The 7,584-nt window shown below is 40.7% G+C and overlaps 1 pseudogene; it reads right to left on the bottom strand.

Moving 5' to 3' along the window:
- Positions 1–611: 611 nt before the first annotated feature.
- On the bottom strand, positions 612–5,160 carry LOC128836155 (swi5-dependent recombination DNA repair protein 1 homolog; annotated as a pseudogene).
- Between the last annotated feature and the right edge of the window lie 2,424 nt (positions 5,161–7,584).

The following is a 7,584-nucleotide window of genomic DNA, read 5'->3' as shown; positions in this document are numbered from 1 at the left end:
GTTAGATTCCACTTGGGTCGAGAATTTATTATGTCTGTAAACTGCCAACATCACCTATGTTATTATATAAATAGGTTCTATTCTAATAAAATCACAGGAAATAAAGCCATGTAAAAGACCTCAATGTTACTTTAGTAATTAAGAATGTGCAAATTGATTACTGCAGTACTGGGGAGGAGGGATAGCTCAGTGGTTTGAGCATTGGCCTGCTAAACCCAGGGTTGTGAGTTCAATCTGTGAAGGGGGCCATTTAGGGATATGGGGCAAAAATCTGTTGGATGATTTAATTGGGGATTGGTCCTGCTTTGAACAGGGGGTTAGACTAGATGATCTCCTAAGGTCCCTTCCAACCCTGATAGTCTATGATAACCCTTAGAATGCTGGCATCAGCTGACTGGCAGTTGGAAGAAGCTTTCTGAAGATGGAGATTTTGTACCCCATGAACAAAGGGTACAATTCTTCCACATCTTAGTATAATTAGAAGCAGCACCTAACTTGACTCCATTATTTCATAATGAGCAAGAGAATGTACCGTGTAAAACCCATCAATAGCCATATTACTAGATTTTATTTTCATATTTCTTCATATTCACTAATGGCAGTTTTCTCAATATGACTCAGCTTTTGCTACATCAGTCCACAACAGTTAATCCTCTCCAGAAAATAACTGTCTCTTATACATGCTGCATCTAATACATGATTTTAAGAACAGTCTATTAGCACAATCCACTAGTCCAGCACAGAGTAGCATGATGATGTAATACTTCTGATGCAATCAGAATTTATTCAGCCTTTTCTGAAGCCATTGTTTTTATAACTGTGAGTTTTGTAAGTAAAGACTATGTAGCTATAAAGTCTTCTTCTATTCTTCTGTAGTGAAGTAATTGGTCTTCTAATCCAAAATTGTCTATCAACATAGCAAATCTCAGTTTCTTGCCATCTGCAGAGTACAGACAAGGCTGATTGGAGCTCATAAAGCATCACTCTGGGTGATGCTGCTCCATTTGGCTGTTAAAGGCTGCAAATCTGACAAATTATTCTTGGACTTGTACACTTTGACCAGTTTGAATCTTTGAAATAGCTCTCCTTTCTCTTGAGTCTGCTTCACCAGTCTTATCTTCTCCTCCAGAAGATTTTGTTGAATAATGGGAACAGCATGGGAAGAATTCTGAACACACAGAGATGTCTGTCATGTAAACGACTTTTCAGATGTGTACTTTTAGCATAGTTTTTCTTCAGGCTTTCACAGCCATCTTGTAATCTGGGACAGGGTCTCTTTGTCAACAGAGACTCTTCTTTAAAAATAGTAATCCTTTTCTTCAGCATCTCCTCTAAAGCACTTTGCTAGTGAAATGAATTCCGCCACAGCAGAATTAGATGAACATCTAGTTTTCCTTAATTGCTCCTTATGTGTTGTGTTCATTGGCTGTTTCCTTGAACTAGAGCTCCAAAGAGTGTCCCACAGTCCTTTGGAGTCCTCTGCATTTATGTCAATTTGTCTAACAAGGGTGTTTCCCCATCTTGAGAATGAAAAGCTAATTTACTTGGAATCCTCTGGTGCTGCCTGGTCACTATATAAATAATAATATTGTAAAACTTTAGGCCATGATAAAGTATTTATGTATAAAAGTGTAGAATGCCAGGGTGATAGAATAAATGACCTGCTAGGTCCATTTCCAGTTTCTATGTTTCATAGAATCATAGAATAGTAGGAATGTAAGGAACCTCAATAGGTCTTCTAGTCTAGTGTCCTGCACTCATGGCAGGACTAAGTATTATCTAAACCAACCCTGACAGGTGTTTGTCTAACCTGCTCTTAAAAATCTCCAGTGATAGAAATTCCACAACCTCCCTAGGCAATTTATTCCAGTGCTTAACCACCCTGACAGGAAATTTTTCCTAATGTCCAATCTAAACAGCCCTTGCTGCAATTTAAGCTCATTGCTTCTTGTTCTACCCTCAGACATTAAAGAGAACAATTTTTCTCCCTCCTTCTTATAACAAGCTTTTATGTACTTGAAAACTATTATCATTCCCCCTCCTCAGTATTTTCTCTTCTCCAGACTAAACAAACCCAATTTTTTCAATCTTCCCTCATAGGTCATGTTTTCTAGACTTTTAATTATTTTTGTTGCTGTTCTCTGGACTTTCTCCAATTTGTTCACATCTTTCCTGAAATGTGGTTCACAAAACTGGACAAAACACTCCAATTGAGGCATAATGAGCAGAATTACTTCTTGTGTCTTCCTGCTAAAAAATCCCAGAATGATGTTTTCTTTTTTCTTTTTGCAAGTGTTACACTGTTGACTGATATTTAGCTTGTGATCCAATGTAACACCTAGATCTCTTTCCTTCATTTCCCATTTTGTATGTGTTCAACTGATTGTTCCTTCCTACGTGGAGTACTTTGCATTTGTCCTTATTGAATTTCATCCTATTTACTTCAGACCATTTATCCAGTTTGTCCAGATCATTTTAATCCTATCCTCCAAAGTGCTTGCAACCCCTCCCATCTTGGTATCATCCTCAAACTCTATAAGTGTACTCTCTATGCCATTATCTAAATTATTGATGAAGATATTAAACAGAACCAGACCCAGAACTGATCCCAGTGGGACCCCATTTGATATACCCTTCCAGCTTAACTGTGAACCACTGACAACTACTCTATTTTATGAGACCGGGAAGATTTAATGGGTGGGAACACAAGGGAATAAAGATTGAGCCAAAACTGAACCAGTCCCCAACACGGTATTATTGGACATGCTGCCTTTCAGCTGAGATGTAAAACTGACTTTCTGACCATTCATTACAAATTCAATGGCACATTTTGTCAGAGTAGTGTTGTTAGCACTTCTGTCCTGACTAAAATCCGGTTTAGGTAATGAACATTCTACCTGCTTATATGTCTCTGCAGATTCAACTGTATACAGTACACAGCTGCCCCCATCTTGTTCCAAACTGTTATGTAGCAGTGATGTATGACATCAGGGCTCTAGCCTGCTACCCTTAATTCATCTGTCTTCAATGGGAACAACATGATGGCAAGAGTGGGCCCTTAAAAAGCTACCACATTCCAACCTTGAGGTGACTGCATTTTAGTAGTTGGTGAAACGTCTATAATATGTGGGAGTGCTTATATATATAGAGAGAGAGACTGATCTGGCTCTCAAGAAATTTAATTGTAATCCTCTTATTGACCTCGAGTGGAGCAGGACTTTATCATGCAATTTCTACACTGACATAAATAGCAGCAAATAGTGAGATAAAAGCACTATTTCAAATGTAGGAAGAGGCAGTCGTCCACAAATGTAGATGTGTTCTAATTATCTCTAGCCTGGTCAGTAACACTGAAAAATAAGTAACTAAAACAAGAATAACATATTTTCAACATTCCTTAACCAACAAAAATGTTATCATTATTTCTGAAATACTGTATTGCTATTCCTCTTTCCTTTCAGGGAAATTGTAATTTTCATTTGTCTCTTCCATAGTACTTCAATATTATGGTGATGAGCATTGTAGTGATTATAGGAGGGGTGGGTAGAACTGATTATTTTTAAGGTTGCTCAACATTTCCCATTATAAGACCCTCCTTTCAGTTGCTTATAACTTTACCAGGTATAATTGTTTGGGCTGAAATTTTCCATGCTGGGGGTCTGTCAGGCTTAAATATTTTGGAAAATTTCAGCCAAAACAGTTCAGTTTTTTTCCAAGAATAAAGACAAATAAATTGTGTTGCCCATGTTAACAATTCTGGTGACCTTTTCTTTGAGAAGCTCTAGTGCCTCATGCTTTTGAGCAGGGACTTGAAATTTGGCAGAGGGAGGCCTTTGTGTCGGGGATGTGCCTTTTGCCTCCCCATGAAAAACTGTCCAAATAGGACCAAATTATAAGCCTTTGGAAAACCACAGTTCACACATGTTTAATAGAGAATTCTTAGATTTCTTAGTTAGATTAGCCAACTTCCCTGAAGTGTCCATCTGCCCTGGGCATACTCCAGCCCTGAGATAAGCAGGACTTTCCCTGCAATTGAACCTTGGGCTTCTGCAGGCTGATCCATGTCCAGGCACTGGAAGTGAGACCAGGGAGACTCTCCTGTGCTCTCGGTGACCCCTCTGCTGAGCTCAGGCAACTCTGGGGAAGGAAGTTGCCTGATCTGAATGCAGGGGGGACAAAAGCCAGATATGTAGGCAGAAGGATGGGAGGGGGTAATAGAGTGGAACAAGGAGCCTGGGAAGAAGCAGAAACTTGCTGATCAAGGAAACTAGAATTGAGGCTGGAAGCCAGAGGCAGAAGACTAGAACAGGGAGTGGTGGGGTAAAGGGAGGGGAGAAGACTGTGATTTGCTGTGCAATGGACTGGGACTGGGAGCCAGGGATGGCCACAAGGCAGGAGGAAAAGAGAGCCAGTCGATGGCAAGGAAGACTGAGATCACATGAGAAACCCAGGGGCAGGGAAAGGACAGAAGACTGAGACCGCCTGGGAAAGGAGACTGGGACTGAGAATGCATAGGACAGGGAGAAGGTGATGAGGGGAAAGAAGAAACAGATCTGAAGGAGCCAGTGTACAGGGGAAGAACCAAGACTGGTTAGGCGAAGAGACTGGGACAAGAAGCCAGGGAGCCAGGGACATTGTGATTGGATGAGCATATGGAGGTAGATTAGGACTGGGAGCCAGTGGGTATGGGTTATGTAGGGGGTGTGGAAACTGGAGGTCTGGGTCAGAGTGAGAGACAGATTGGATGAGGAGATGTGGGGGGTTGGGGAACTGGGAGGGCAACGAGACTGGGACTGGGACTGGGAAACTGTGACGGTGACGGAGTCCAAAAGGGTAAGATTAGGACTTACTGGGCAATGAGGCAGAAAGTGGGATGGAAAGCCTGAGGTATGGAGACTGGTGCTGGGATGAGGAGCCAGTGTGAGGAAGAGACAGAACAAAGGCAGAGTGTAGGGGATAGAGTAGAAGAGAGTCACACATTGGGGGAATGGTCAGAAGAGTTTGTGTCAGCTAGAGCACATTCACCTCCAGAGCCTGGAACGGAACTCCGGATTTCCGAGTCTCAGCATTCTCTGCTGTCAGCAAATAACTATGAAACACATTGGCAAACTGTCCCATCTCCCCCAGTGGTGCTACTACTGCTGCTATCAGTTACGCCATTCGCTCAAGTAGAAGAGGTCTGAACCTAAAGGTTCCAACCTTACTGGTGCCCCATGTGGGTGTCATTATGATGCCACATGAGGGAAAAATAGTATGTGATCATGTAATTAAAGAGTAACCTATATACACATCAGAATTGCTGGACAACCAGCTGAGACAGGAGTAGATGCAGGCTGGAACAGGTATTGGCTAGCATGGAAACAGGCACAGGAGCAAGGGTGACTAGAGCTGGAGAAGAAGCAAGGGGCAGGGCGTGGAACAGGAGCATGGTCACACTCTTGAAGCTACTGATAATGGGAGTAGTCCCATCCAGCTAATGATATTGAGCAGACAAGAGAAAGTACTTCCCCCAGGAGCCTATATACCTGTCTTGGGATCACCTGGGTGGGTCCTTGTCTCTGGATTGGCTGAACCCTGGTTGAATGGCATGGGGCCTGTCAACAGACCTGAAGGAAATTGCTTCTGCTGACTCATCACACTCACTGACTCAGGGATGAACCATCAGGTTTAGGTAGGTTCAGGCTCACAGGTATCTTAGGCTTAGGCAGGCTCAGAGGCAACTCAGGGATGATTCATCACAATGCCCAAGGGGCCCAAATTAAGGTTGCACAGACAACCTTAATTCTGGCATTTCCTAACTTTTGAGAGCTTCACTTTTCAATCTTAATGATGTTCTGTTAATGTATGCTTTTTATATATGTGTGTAGCGTAAATCAAAAGAATTACACCCTAAATTGGGGGTGAAATGGCAGGGTCTTTCACTAGAAACTCATTTGTTTGGAAAATATTCTGCATAATAGCTTATTTTCACGTTAATTATGCTTCCGTAAAACATCTTACTTGGCAATGGAAGAGATAAATTAATTCAGTCAGTAAATCAACAAAAGTTATTTTCTTTCCATACAACTATTCTTACGCTGCTGGATGGCTATCACCATGTGATTATGAGTTTAATTAATCATAAGGACACCTGGAGCTTGTGTGTAGGCATGTCTGATGTAGTTAAATCTATTAAACACAGTTATTAAAAGAAACCTATCTAAGTTAAAATATAAATCTCCCCAAGCATTCAGAGTTTATTACACTATGCTGCACACACATATACACACAACAACAACAAAACCTGGCAGTAGTTCAATAAAAACCCATCTGAAATCACTGTTGTGTTTTGCCATTTACCAGAAAAAAAAAAGCTCAGAGCACCTGTTTGACAAGTTTTAGCCTGAAGCAGGCTGACAGCTAAGACAGTTTTCATAAATGTGTCTGTGTGTGTGTACATGTATATATGTATATAAAGCTGGATGGGAGAAAGGTATATTTTAATGAAAATGTGACAAACTGAATGACAGCACTGCTGCTAGAGAAAAATCACTCCCCAGCCAGCTCCCATTCAAAATCTGTAGCTTTGTTTACAACAAAATGCTTAAGAAATGAGACAGTCTCATGCTGAAATCTCTCTCCTCCCCATACACATTCACTATACAAATGTAACAATTCTTTAATGAGTTAGTATGTACTGCATAACTCTCTGTAAAACAATTAAGTATGGAAGGATGGAGGATCAAAAGCAGCATTTTTGTGGCTGGCTGAATTGAGTTAATTTGTTCCTTTTTGAATGTTTGTTTTTTAAACAGCTGCTGGGTGTATTTTTCTAATTAAGTGTTATGGCAACTACAAAACGTGTATAGGAAAGAGTTCTGTGGGGAAATTTTTTTTACTCATTTCAAAAGTGAAATCCAAAAACTTCTTGATATCCTGAACCAAGGATTTTCAGAATATCTACCTTATTGCCTGCAAAAGTTGTGCAGTCAATAACTCCTTTAGTAGCTGAGCAAATGCTGGTTTATGAGGCAATTCAAATTAAAGTGAGATGAAGTGACATTCTAGAGAGATGTATAAAAGATTTTCCAGCTATATTGCTGAACTGTTTATATGAAAAAAGCATAACAGAATAGCAAGACCAAGGCAGCAGCAGCTGTTGCCAACCAGCATCAGGAAACCACACCTACTCCCACAGGATGCTAGGAGAAAGAGACTAAAATCCTCTCTGCTGTCACTGTCTCTCCATTGTGTGTTATCTGGCCCTGTCTACACCAAGAGATGCTGGGAGAGATGTTTTAAAACTCTTTTCTGCCATTATGATGCAGCACCATCCATCTTCACCCACTCCAAAGAATCCTGAGAGAGGTTTAAAAGCTGTTTGTGACCGTATTCTTCACCCCTTTAAGCAAGTGTTTTTGCTCTTCCTGAATATTTTGTCTTTATTACTTGTTTTTATTAATTGACTCTTTCCCTCCTTTGAACTTTATAGAATGTTGAAGCTAAAATTTTAGAAGTGTACCTCTACTCTGAAAAGTAAAAATCTAGAAGTGTTTTAAAAGGTTCCCTGTTTATTATTTCCCAATGACTTCTGTTTCAACTCTG

This window comes from Malaclemys terrapin, chromosome 4 (assembly GCF_027887155.1).
Source record: "Malaclemys terrapin pileata isolate rMalTer1 chromosome 4, rMalTer1.hap1, whole genome shotgun sequence".
NCBI classification, from domain to species: Eukaryota; Metazoa; Chordata; order Testudines; family Emydidae; genus Malaclemys; species Malaclemys terrapin.
This window is presented reverse-complemented; position numbering and strand designations above follow the sequence as displayed.